The sequence below is a fragment of the Lissotriton helveticus genome, chromosome 6 (genome assembly GCF_964261635.1).
Source record: "Lissotriton helveticus chromosome 6, aLisHel1.1, whole genome shotgun sequence".
Taxonomy (NCBI): domain Eukaryota; kingdom Metazoa; phylum Chordata; class Amphibia; order Caudata; family Salamandridae; genus Lissotriton; species Lissotriton helveticus.
The window spans coordinates 1,286,480,960-1,286,493,838 of record NC_136067.1 but is presented as its reverse complement, the minus strand read 5'-3'; the positions used below and the strand labels follow the sequence as shown (position 1 = coordinate 1,286,493,838).

Below are 12,879 nucleotides of genomic sequence, written 5' to 3'. Positions count from 1 at the left end.
TTTCTAAATACCTTCCAAGGTTCAGAATGTGAAATTAAAATGCCTTGTCGTTCTACACGTAAAGCAAGAAAATGTGACTGTGTAAATGGCCAAACCTTTGTTTTATTTTTTATGTTGTACTTTGGAAATTCATGGCCTGCCTTGCTTCACCCCCTAGCAGAAGTGCGGTAAGTTTGGGATGAAATAGGTTGTCGGTTTTAATGTCCTCATGAACCAGAACCACATAGCCTTCAACTTTGAAATCAAATTATTGCCCACCTCTAATGCATTTTAAATCCCAACCCTCCCTCGCAAATATCACTGCACAGAAGACCACACTTCATTCAAACATGAGTTTGGTTTTCTGCCACACACCTCCAGGCATGTGATGGGATTCCCCATCCCTCCCCAAAACCATACGTTGAGGATCAACAGGGGATTGTGACCATAATCGTGCTGTTAGTGGTGATCATTTGCTCCAATTCCATCTCTTGAGCACTGTAATATTTCTGTGCTCCGGTTTGTGACTGGATGAAAGTGAAGGCTGTGCCCCTCTTGCCTTTCCCATCATCTTTACACACACAAAAACAAACTTTGCAAAAACCATTTGGTAAATGTTATCTCTGGGTGGTGTTGCTCTCCTATCAGCCTGTAGCTATAGTTGTAGACCCAATTCTGATGTGTAGCGTACATGTAAAAAAGAAGAAACCTCGTCTCCTAAAAAAAAGCCCTACAAAAATACATGCATTGACTCAGCAGCTTCATGAGCTTCTTATTGTTGCCTATCTGAAAGAGACACGTTACTGATAGATTCCTTACCTTAGAATATCCCAAGGCGTCAGACTGGATCCGGAATTTTTTTGCGTAGCAGTACCCTTGCGCGTCGGTAGGCGTCGTCTGTGGGTCCGTCGTGGGCGCCGTTGTGGTATATAAATAAATAATACCGGATCTAGGTTTGACTGGACATAGTAATAACAGATAGCTCAATAAATAAGAGTCAAGATTCGAGGTAGTAGGAGTTTGCAGGTTTAATACAGCATAAAGGACAGGAACAGGACAACCTGCACGGGAACAGGATGGCAGGGCCCTGCAGGGGGGGACAGGGAATGAGCGCGCTGACTTAAATAACAATGTACAACATATATATACTAAAACAATTGCATTACAGTGAATACAGTAGGCGGAGCAGTGGGTGTGGTCAATAGCAGTCGCGAAAGATAAGGGTGAAAGTGGGTGTAACAAGAGGCGTATACATGGACATGTGATGTAAACGTAACAGAATATGTCATAAATGGGGCGGAAACATGGAGGGGGCTACCTAAGGAGCCGGGACCTCTAACCTAATGGTGCGCGCAAACTGACAATGACGTGTTACTAGGAGAAGCTGGGGGCTATGAACTCTGCGCTAGGAGTAGAGACTGAAGTCTGGAGAGTCAGGGCGACATGTACCTAAACCCTATCTAGTATCTAATGTTTAGAGGACATGTTGATATAAACTAAGAGTCAGGAGGGGAGAGGCTAACAGACTCTAAGACTGGAGCATGCATTATTCTACATGTAGTGCGTGATGAAGAATATTAAATGACCATTAAATGCAGTATTTCTCCTACATGGAGACGTAAAGGCTAGACAATGACGGAAACTATTGATGCGATTCAGTAGCTTAGGAATGCAGAGAAGGAGGGCTGGACTGATAACTAGAATCATAACATACTCTTGGCAGACTCGTAGGCAGAGCCAGGCTGAGCCGGGCACTGTGAGGCAGGAAGTAAGTGAAGGGTCGAGGATACAGGTGGGGGCTGTATCGCTCCTCAGTGAGGGTTCAGGAGACAGGAGCTGAATCTGGTGTCCGGGCCCTTTTGAGGCCTAGAAACGGGGACTTTACAATGAAATAACGTGCACACTGAGAAACGTGGCAACGTAGCTTTACATAGGCCTGATATTCGTAGTATTCACGAGAACTGGAAACTGGCATACTAGAAATGGACACAACTATAATTGCGTCTTTAATCGAACATGGGGGATACATATGCATATTAATCATGCACACATAACATAAGATGGGGGACACGTAGGGACACAGAACATGGCAAAATTTACTTTTCCACACCGTGATGACGTCGTCGGAGTACTTATACGCCGCCTCCGTGTGCTGGCGTCAGTTCTTCTTTTTTCCGCGCCAGCAGCGCAGATCTGGAAAAAGTGGTACCTTAGTCACTTTTTGACTAACCTTTTTTGATCTTTTGATCTTCCTTTTCGAAGTCTTAGACTCCGGACGGTGCCGGTAGGGATGCCAGGTTTCAAGCCCTGTGAGGATTGCGACCGACTGATGTCGGTCACCGACCCTCACCGTCGGTGTCTCCACTGCCTCGGCGTCTATCACGACGACAAGACCTGTTTCGACTGTCGGGCCCTGACTTCGAAAGCTAGACGGGAGCGGTCTCGTAAGCAGCTCGAACTCTGGCAATCGGCCCCGCGCCGAGAACGGTCCCGGTCCGGACGGAGGTCGAGGGACCGGTCGCGGGAGAGCAGCCATCGGAGCTCCGGGAGTCGACATCACTCCTCCGGGTCGAAGTCGTCAGGTAAGCACAAGAAGTCGAAGAGACGTCATCGCTCTTCCGACTCCCCCCGACGCTCGCACGACGCGGCCGGGGGTTCTGGTGACACCGCCCACGCGGCTCCGTCGGAGTCGCAGGCGCCGCGTCCGGCCTCATACCCTCCGGTCCCTGGGCCTAACGCGACGCCGGAGGAGATCGAGTGGTTCCTCATGGCCATGAGGTCTCTCTCTCCTCCGACGGGCTTCGCGGCGCCTCCGGGCCCAGCGGACCCATCTGGGGGGCCTAGCGGGTCGGGGGCTTCGGTCCCGACGCCGTTGGGTGCTTCGGGCCCGGCGCCGCAGGGCCCCACTGGATCCGGTTCCGGATCCGGGTCGCCGCCGGTGGACTTGACGACCTCCCCGGCGCCGACCCCCCAGGTGTAACCCCCGCCGCCGCCCTCGGGCGGCGCCGTCCCCGATGCCTCCCTCGACCCGGTTCTAGCGCCGAAGCGGCGCCGCTGGGCACCGCTTCAGACGCCGTTCGGAGAGTTTACTTTCCATGAACCGGCCCCCTCATTTTCTGGCCCTGAGTATCAGGAGATGGGTGATGAGTATTCGGAGGGGTCTGAAGACCCTCTGACACGTGAATGTCAGTCCCAGGAGGACTGGACAGGTGAACTTGGGGATGCCAGTGGTCTGGACACTTCCCCCGACACTGGCTTTGTCTCACCTCCTAACGTGGCTACGGAGGAGGGGGCAACCTATAGTGTGGTGTTGATGAGGGCAGCCAAGGCCTTGGGCCTTGAGCTCCCCGTCGCGGCCGTGAGGACTAACCTACTCACTGAGGTCCTTAAGCCGCAGTCCTGCTCAGCTGAGCCTCTGCTGCCGTTTAACGAGGCCTTGACCGACGTTCTTTTGGGCACTTGGTCCAAGCCCGTTACAGGTTCGCCTGTAGATAGGAACGTGGCCAGACGCCACCGCCCGGCTCCGGGTGACCCATGTTTCCTGTCCACCCACCCCACCCCCGAGAGCCTGGTCATCCAGGCCTCCAATTCCCAGAACGCATTCCCGTCGGCTCCGCCGGACAGGGAATCCAAGAGGTATGAGCAGTACGGCAAAAAGACCTTCTCCTCCCTTAGTCTGGGACTGCGGTCTTCCAACACCGCATGCCTCTTGGGCCGTTACACCCACTCTCTGTGGGATACGGTTGCGGAAGTGCTGCCAGAGTGTCCGTTGGAGGTACGGGCCAAACTCGGCCAAGCCCTTGTGGAGGGCCGGGATGCAGCCAGATATTCTATCCGGTGTGGGCTGGATACCACCGACTCACTAGGTAGAGCGATGGCAACGACAGCGGCGGTCAGACGTCACGCCTGGTTGAGGTCCGCCAACTTTTCGGCCGATGTCCAAATCACACTGATGGACATGCCGTTCGATGGCTGTCGCCTTTTTGGCGACAAGGCAGACCATGCGCTTGAGCGCTTTAAGGACTCCAGGGCTACGGCCAAGTCCTTGGGCCTCTCGGCCCCGCGCCATCAATCGGCTGCCTTTCACTCCTTTCGTGGCCACGGAAGGGGTGTACCCACATGTGCTGCCAGCCACGCTCCGCAGGGTAATACCCAACGCGGTGTCGGCCGTGGAAACCGCAGTGGAGGCGGTCGGGGACAACGGCGAGGTCCGTCCTCACCTTCCCCCGCAGCATCCGCCTCAAAACCCTCCTAGTCCGTGCTTTCAGGCCCATGTGACGCCAGTGGGGGGCAGGGTTCGCCATCACCTCCTCCACTGGCGCACTGTCACGTCGGACAGGTGGGTGCTGCAAATCGTCCGAAGGGGCTACTCCCTCCCCTTCGAGGCGACCCCTCCAGCCATGCCACCGCAGTACCACCAAGTATCGGGGGATCATTTGAGGCTTCTGCAGGAGGAAGTTACGGCCCTCTTGGCCAAGGGGGCCATCGAGCGCGTTCCTGGGCCAAAAGTAGGGTGTGGTTGCTACTCCCACTACTTTCTGGTACCCAAGAAGGGCAAAGGGGGCCTGCGCCCTATCTTGGACCTAAGGAACGTCAACGGCTTCCTCCGGAAGGAGAAGTTCAAAATGCTGACACTATCTCAGGTCTTAGCTGCCCTGGACCCAGGAGACTGGATGGTAGCGTTGGACTTGCAGGACGCTTATTTCCACATCCCCGTCCTGCCGGCCCATCGGCGCTACCTACGGTTCACGGTTGGCCACGAGCACTTTCAGTATACCGTGCTCCCCTTCGGCCTTACCAGCGCCCCACGGATGTTCACAAAAGTGATGGCGGTGGTCGCAGCTCATATGCGCATGTTAGGGGTTTCAGTCTTCCCCTACCTCGACGACTGGTTGTTGAAGGCGGGCTCGCCCCAAACAGTCGTCAGCCACCTCCAGACAACGGCAGACCTCCTGCACCAGCTGGGGTTCTCCCTCAATGTGCCGACGTCACACCTGTGCCCCTCTCAGAAGCTCCTCTTCATCGGAGCGGTTCTGGACTCAGCGCAATTTCGGGTTTATCCTCCCGAACAGCGGGTCCGGGATATTCAGGCTCTGATTCCACTATTTCAGCCTTTATCCCGGGTCTCGGTCAGGTTGACACTGCGGCTTCTGGGAATGATGGCCTCCTGCATCCTACTGGTGCATCACGCCAGGTGGCGGATGCGGGCTCTGCAGTGGGACCTGAAGTTTCAGTGGGCCCAGCATCAGGGCAACCTGTCCGACCTCGTCCTGATCTCGGAGGGCACTGCGAGACAGCTGCAGTGGTGGCTCACGGACCGCGATTGGGTCAGCGGCAGATCCCTCTCCCTTCCCCAACCGGAGCACGTAGTTGTGACGGATGCGTCCCTCCAGGGCTGGGGAGGCCACATGGGAGAGGCGGAGATCAGAGGCCTCTGGTCTCCGGCGGAAGCCCGGCTCCACATCAACCTTTTGGAGTTGCGGGCGATTCGTCAAGCACTGAAAGCATTCCTCCCCTCTGTCCGGGGGAGTGTAGTGCAGGTGTTTACGGACAACACCACCGCCATGTGGTACTGCAACAAACAGGGCGGGGTGGGGTCGTGGACCCTTTGCCAGGAGGCTCTGCGCGTCTGGCAGTGGCTGGAACGCCAGGGCGTGACCCTGGTGGCTCAACACCTGGCAGGTTCTCTGAACGCCAGGGCGGACGAGCTCAGCCGTCGGTGCATGATGGATCACGAATGGCGTCTGAACTCAGACGTGGCGCAAGGCCTCTTTCAGCGATGGGGAGAGCCTTGGTTAGATCTATTCGCCACCGAAGAGAACGCGCAATGTCATCAATTCTGCTCGTTGGAATTTCCAAGGCGGCACTCGCTCGGAGACGCTTTTCGTCGCGAGTGGAGTTGCGGTCTATTGTACGCCTTTCCGCCTATACCACTTCTGCCCAGAGTGCTGAAGAAGATCAAGCGCGACCGGGCCCAAGTCATCCTTGTGGCTCCGGACTGAGCACGAAGGTACTGGTATCCAGAGCTACTCAGTATGTCAGTCGATCCCCCGGTTCGTATGCCTCTTCAGGAGGACCTTCTGTCGCAGCAGCAGGGGACGTCCTCCACCCGAAACTGTCCAGTCTCCACCTCCATGCTTGGAGATTGAGCGGCGACAGTTGAGGCCATTTGACTTGCCTCCTGAAGTCTGTAACGTCATTCTGGCAGCCAGGCGTCCCTCCACGAAGTCGGTATACGCCTGCAGGTGGAACAGATTTGTGGCATGGTGCACAGCAAAGGCTGTGGATCCTCTTACTGTCCCTCTCTCTGAGGTTCTTCTCTTCCTTCTTTCTCTTGCCCAGCAGGGCTCTGCTCTGGGCACTATCAAGGGCTACCTTTCTGCCCTTCCAGCCTTTCTGAGGCTGCCTGATCAACCTTCTTTGTTTAGGTCCCCTATTGTAAACAGATTTCTAAAGGGCATCACACACACGTTCCCTCCTGTTCCCTTCGTGATGCCCCAGTGGGACTTGAACCTTGTTCTTACTTTCCTGATGTGCGATCCCTTTGAGCCACTTCACAACTGTCCTCTCCACCTTCTAACTCTGAAGACTGCTTTCCTGGTTGCCATCACCTCTGCCAGGAGAGTGAGTGAGCTCCAGGCCCTTTCTTGTACTCCTCCTTTCCTTTCTGTCCATCCGGACAAGGTTGTGTTGCGTACTAAGCCATCTTTCCTGCCCAAGGTTGTCACAGCCTTCCACATCGGGCAGTCCATCACCTTGCCAACCTTCTTCCCGCCTCCGCACCCCTCTAAAGAGGAAAAGCGGCTCCACCGTCTGGACCCAAAACGTGCGCTCTCATTCTACTTGGATCGCACACGCCAGTCCGGGTGGATGACCAACTCTTTGTTGGTTACATGGGCGCTAAGAAGGGGAAATCGGTGCACAAGAGGACCATCTCCTGGTGGATCATCTTGTGTATCCAGGCATGTTACTCCTTGGCTAAAAAGGAGCCCCCTGTTGGATTGCGGGCTCATTCCACCCGAGCCACGGCGACTACAACTGCCCTGGGCCGGGGAGTGCCCTTACAAGACATCTGTCAAGCAGCTAAGTGGGCATCACTGCACACGTTTGCAAGACATTACTGCCTCGACAGCCAAGTCCGGAGGGATTGCTTCTTTGGCCGTTCTGTCCTCCAGGACTTTCTGGTGTGATTATTGGTTCGCAGACCCACCACCGGGGTTGGTATTGCTGGGGTATCTATTCTAAGGTAGGGAATCTATCACTAACGTGTCTCTTTCAGATGCACAAGTTACTACTTGTGTAACGATATATCTGTAAGAGACATTAGTTAGTGATAGATTCCTTACCGACCCACCCATCCTCCCCGTTCTGCGAACAGATATCTAGGGTTAGGGTTATCCCCTTCAGGGCCCTAGTTTCAATGGCACCAGTATCTGAAAGAAACAGGTTAGTATTAGATTCCTTACCTTAGAATATCCCCAGGCGTCAGTCTGGATCCGGAAACTTTTGCGTAGCAGTACCCCTGCGCGTCGGTAGGCGTCGTCTGCAGGCGTCCCCTGCGGCTCCGCGTCGTCGGCGTCGTGCGCCGTGATGACGTCGCTGGAGTATATAGACGCCGCCTCCGCGCGCTGACGTCAGTTCTTCTTTTTTCCGCGCCAGTTAGCGCAGATCCGAAGAGCAGTACTCCGGTCTTTTGACCTAGTTTTGTTAACTTTAACTCTTTCTTCAAGGTGCCGGTAGGATGCCCGGGTTTAAGAGTTGCGACGGGTGCGACCGAATGATGTCGGTCACCGACCACCATCGACTCTGCCTCCGGTGTCTGGGCGCGGACCACGACGTCGAGTCTTGCGTCGACTGCCGGGCCTTGACAGGTAAAGCTAGACTGGAGCGGTCCCGCAAGCTGCTCGAACTCCGAGTGTCGGGCCCGCGTCGAGAGCGGTCCCGGTCCGGTCGGAGGTCGAGGGAGCGGTCGAGGGAGCGATCGCGGAGCCGCCATGAGCGCTCCGGGAGTCGCCACCATTCCTCCGGTTCATCAGGTAAGCGACACAAGAGGTCGGGGCGTCATCATCGTACCCCCGACTCCCCCCGACGCCCGCGTGATGCGGCCGGGGGTTCGGGTGGCCGCGGCCCCGCGTGGGTCGCCGACGCCGTCTGCCCCATACCCGTCGGTCCTCCCGAACAGCGGGTCCGGGATATTCAGGCTCTGATTCCACTATTTCAGCCTTTATCCCGGATTTCGGTCAGGTTGACGCTGCGGCTTCTGGGGCTGATGGCCTCCTGCATCCTTCTGGTGCATCACGCCAGGTGGCGGATGCGGGCTCTGCAGTGGGACCTGAAGTTTCAGTGGGCCCAGCATCAGGGCAACCTGTCCGACCATGTCCTGATCTCGGAGGGCACTGCGAGACAGTTGCAGTGGTGGCTTACGGACCGCGATTGGGTCAGAGGCAGATCCCTCTCCCTTCCCCAACCGGAGCACGTGGTTGTGACGGACGCGTCCCTCCAGGGCTGGGGTGGCCACTTGGGAGAGGCGGAGATCAGAGGCATCTGGTCTCCGGCGGAGTCCCGGCTCCTTATCAACATGTTGGAGCTGCGGGCGATTCGCCTAGCACTGAAGGCATTCCTCCCCTTTGTCACCGGGAGTGTAGTGCAGGTGTTCACGGACAACACCACCGCCATGTGGTACTGCAACAAACAGGGCGGTGTGGGGTCGTGGACCCTTTGCCAGGAGGCTCTGCGCCTCTAGCAGTGGCTGGAACGTCAGGGCGTGACTCTGACGGTTCAACACCTGGCAGGTTCTCTGAACGCCAGGGCGGACGAACTCAGCCGTCGGTGCTCGGTGGATCACGAATGGCGTCTGAACTCGGACGTGGCGAACGGCCTCTTTCAGCAATGGGGAGAGCCTTGGTTAGATCTATTCGCCACAGAAGAGAACGCGCAATGTCATCAGTTCTGCGCGTTGGAGTTTCCAAGACGGCACTGGCTCGGCGACGCCTTTCGGCTCGAGTGGAGCTGCGGACTGTTGTACGCCTTTCCGCCTATACCACTTCTGCCCAGAGTGCTGAAGAAGATCAGTCGCGACCGGGCCCAAGTTATCCTTGTGGCTCCGGACTGGGCTCGAAGATACTGGTATCCCGAGCTACTCAGCATGTCAGTCGGTCCCTCGATCCGCCTGCCCCTTCGGGAGGACCTTCTGTCGCAGCAGCAGGGGACGGTCCTCCACCCGAACCTGTCCAGTCTCCACCTCCATGCGTGGAGATTGAGCGGCGACAGTTGAGGCCATTCGACTTGCCTCCTGAAGTCTGTGATGTGATTCTGGCAGCCAGGCGTCCCTCCACAAAGTCGGTATACGCCTGCCGGTGGAAAAGATTTGTGGCATGGTGCACAGCAAAGGCTGTGGATCCCTTTTCTGCCCCTCTTTCCGAGGTTCTCCTCTTCCTTCTTTCTCTTGCCCAGCAGGGCTCTGCTCTGGGCACTATCAAGGGCTACCTTTCTGCCCTTTCCGCCTTCTTAAGGCTACCTGATCAGCCATCTTTATTCAAGTCCCCTATTGTACTGAGATTCTTGAAAGGCATCACGCACATGTATCCTCCTGTTCCGTTCGTGATGCCTCAGTGGGACTTGAACCTGGTTCTGACATTCTTGATGTGCGCTCCCTTTGAGCCGCTTCATTCCTGTCCTCTCCGTCTTCTTACTTTAAAGACGGCCTTCCTGGTTGCCATCACCTCTGCCAGGAGAGTGAGTGAGCTCCAGGCTCTTTCTGTTAAACCTCCTTTCTTGTCCGTCCATCCTGACAAGGTGGTTCTTAGGACTAGGCCTTCTTTCCTGCCCAAAGTAGTTTCTGCTTTTCACATCGGGCAGTCCATCACCTTACCCTCCTTCTTCCCGCCTCCGCATCCTTCAAAGGATGAAGAGCGGCTCCATCGTCTGGACCCAAAACGTGCGCTTTCATTTTACATGGATCGCACACGCCAGTTCCGGGTGGATGACCAACTGTTTGTTGGCTACGTGGGTGAGAAGAAGGGAAGGGCGGTACAGAAACGAACCATCTCTCGGTGGGTCGTCCTGTGCATCAAAGCATGCTACTCTTTGGCTCGGAAGGAGCCTCCTGTTGGGCTGAGGGCCCATTCCACTCGGGCTACGGCGGCTACTACTGCCCTGGGCCGGGGAGTCCCTTTGCAGGACATTTGCCAGGCGGCTACGTGGGCCTCGCTGCACACCTTTGCGAGGCACTACTGCCTGGACAGTCAAGTCCGGAGGGATGGCTTCTTTGGCCGTTCGGTCCTCCAGGACTTTCTGGTGTAGGTTTGTATTGGTTCGCAGACCCACCACCGGGGTTGGTATTGCTGGGGTATCTATTCTAAGGTAAGGAATCTAATACTAACCTGTTTCTTTCAGATGAACAAGTTACTTACCTTCGGTAACGATATATCTGTAAGGAACAGTAGTTAGTATTAGATTCCTTACCGCCCCACCCGTCCTCCCCGTTCTGCGAACTGATACCTAGGGTTAAGGTCATCCCTTTCAGGGCCCTAGTTTCAAATGGCACCAGTGTTAGTTCTCACATGGCTCTGCGTGTTCTGGCGCGGAAAAGCTGTGTGCAAAGAACTGACGTCAGCGCGCGGAGGCGGCGTCTATATACTCCAGCGACGTCATCACAACGCTGACGACGCGGAGCCGCAGGGGACGCCTGCAGACGACGCCTACCGACGCGCAGGGGTACTGCTACGCAAAAGTTTCCGGATCCAGACTGACGCCTGGGGATATTCTAAGGTAAGGAATCTAATACTAACTACTGTTTCTTACAGATATATCGTTACCGAAGGTAAGTAACTTGTTCGTTGGTTTTAAACATGGCTCAGCGCTTCTGGCGCGGAAAAGCTGTGTCTAAGAACTGACGTCAGCACGCGGAGGCGGCGTCTAAGTACTCCGATGACATCATCACGGCGCAGACGACGCCTACCGACGCGCAAGGGTACTGCTACGCAAAAAAATTCCGGATCCAGTCTGACGCCTGGGGATATTCTAAGGTAAGGAATCTATCACTAACTAATGTCTCTTACAGATATATCGTTACACAAGTAATAACTTGTGCTTCAAGTGCATAAAAGTGGAAAATACTGTCCCTCAAACTGTCTCCTACCGCAATCTTTGCCTATCCATGTACAGGTTAGGTACCCCTTTCCGAACGCAAACCTGATTCTGCTTTTGCTGCGTGGATGATGGCATCAGTCATTAATGGATCTACATTATTTGGTGATTTAGCTCAAAAGTAAACTTTTCACTGGCTACATTTGTTTGGTCCTTTGTTTTCCATACCTATGCATTGGAATTAAAATAGCATCTTGGTATATATGATATGACGATCAACATGTTTCACTGCATTTACATGTTTTGTAGTATCACAAGGACAATACAATGTAGGCTAGGATGCTTATATACATACTTCAGTGTATATATTCCAAGTTTCTTTAATGGAAAAAATATTTGCACAGTGTTTTCTATCACTATTTGTTGCATGTCATAGTAATTCTGATTTTTTATTCAATATGTAGGTCAAGCTAACCACAGGCCTCAAAAAAGCAATTTGTTTTTACCAGACCTGCAGGTCTAGTGACTAGAATATTCTACTCAACCTAACTGTAATATGCTTGACCCATAAACTCTCCTCAAATTGTGTGATTCTGTGCAAATGTTATATTTCTTTGTCACCTTTTTTTCATTATCTCATTATTATGAGAGCACCTGCAAATATGTGAGTTCAGATTTAGGGGTGGACAGAACTCCCAGAAGCATTCTTGTCCCTCTCTCCGATGACAGTGCTATTAGTGAACTAAGAGGCAAGTCATGTAGGCTACATTCTTATTATACATGGAGCAAATGTTTAGTCTATTAAATCAAACAGAAGATTTAGTAGAGCAGACATTCTGAATAGGGGTGGGGGTAAACTCAGCTTGCGGAGTTCGTAGATTTTTCCCATTCTGCTTGGAACATGGAGACTGGCAAAAACTCTTCCCACTGCCGCTTGGTGGAGTTTTTCTCGCATGCGCTTGCCAGCATTAAGTTGACAAGCACAAGCCAGACAAAACTAGCCCAAGACCACCTCCAGACGAGATTTCACTTGCATTGAGAAAGTTGCCGTTCTACTTGATCAACAGAAAGAAGCAGTGCCCTTTGACACACCGCGGTTCGCATTAATTTTACAGCCCAGGACAATTTTCCGGCACTAAAAATCAGCACGACAGACTGGAATTCCACTGCTTGCTAAACTCCACGGAATCCCGCTGAGTTTTTAGTTAACTTCACATCACGGAAGTCCATGGAATAAAACTCTGCAAGTTCTGCCCACCCATAATTCTGAACTCACATATTTGAAGGTGCTCTCATATGAGATAATGAAGAAAAAACAGACTCAAAGAAATAAAACATTTGCCCAGGATCACACAATTCAAATTCAAAATTTCTTTATTCGACTGTAAGTAAATTCAGTCATAAAAGTACAGAGAGAAGAAAAATACATATATAAAAAATGTGTCAATATAAAACGGTAGATCTCAGGATAGCCTATCGTAGCTCACGAAAGCATAAATGTACAGTTTATCAGAGGTTTGTATACATAAATAAAACGGATCAAGTAGAGGTTAGCCTTCCATACTTTTTCTAAATTTCAGGGCTGTTTTTAAAAAGTTACATGTAAATAAAGTGCTTTCACAGTGCAGCATTTTAAGATAAATTAGTGCAGGTCTTATTTGTATACATGATTTTGTCATAACATGATTCATCACACTACCCTTCTTCAGTTCGGACCCCTCCCTGGTCAGCTGCCGAGCCAACAAGAAAGCGTCCTTAACAGATATTACGTCGCGCTTAGAAGCTTGCTGAGGTGTTAGGAAGAGGTCCAAC

General features: G+C 53.2%; 1 protein-coding gene across 2 annotated transcripts in view; it reads left to right on the top strand.

The window, feature by feature from the left end:
- Positions 1–12,879, top strand: part of AHCTF1 (AT-hook containing transcription factor 1) — a 1,132,528-nt gene that overhangs the window by 963,814 nt on the left and 155,835 nt on the right. The gene's annotated exons all lie outside the window — the stretch shown is intronic.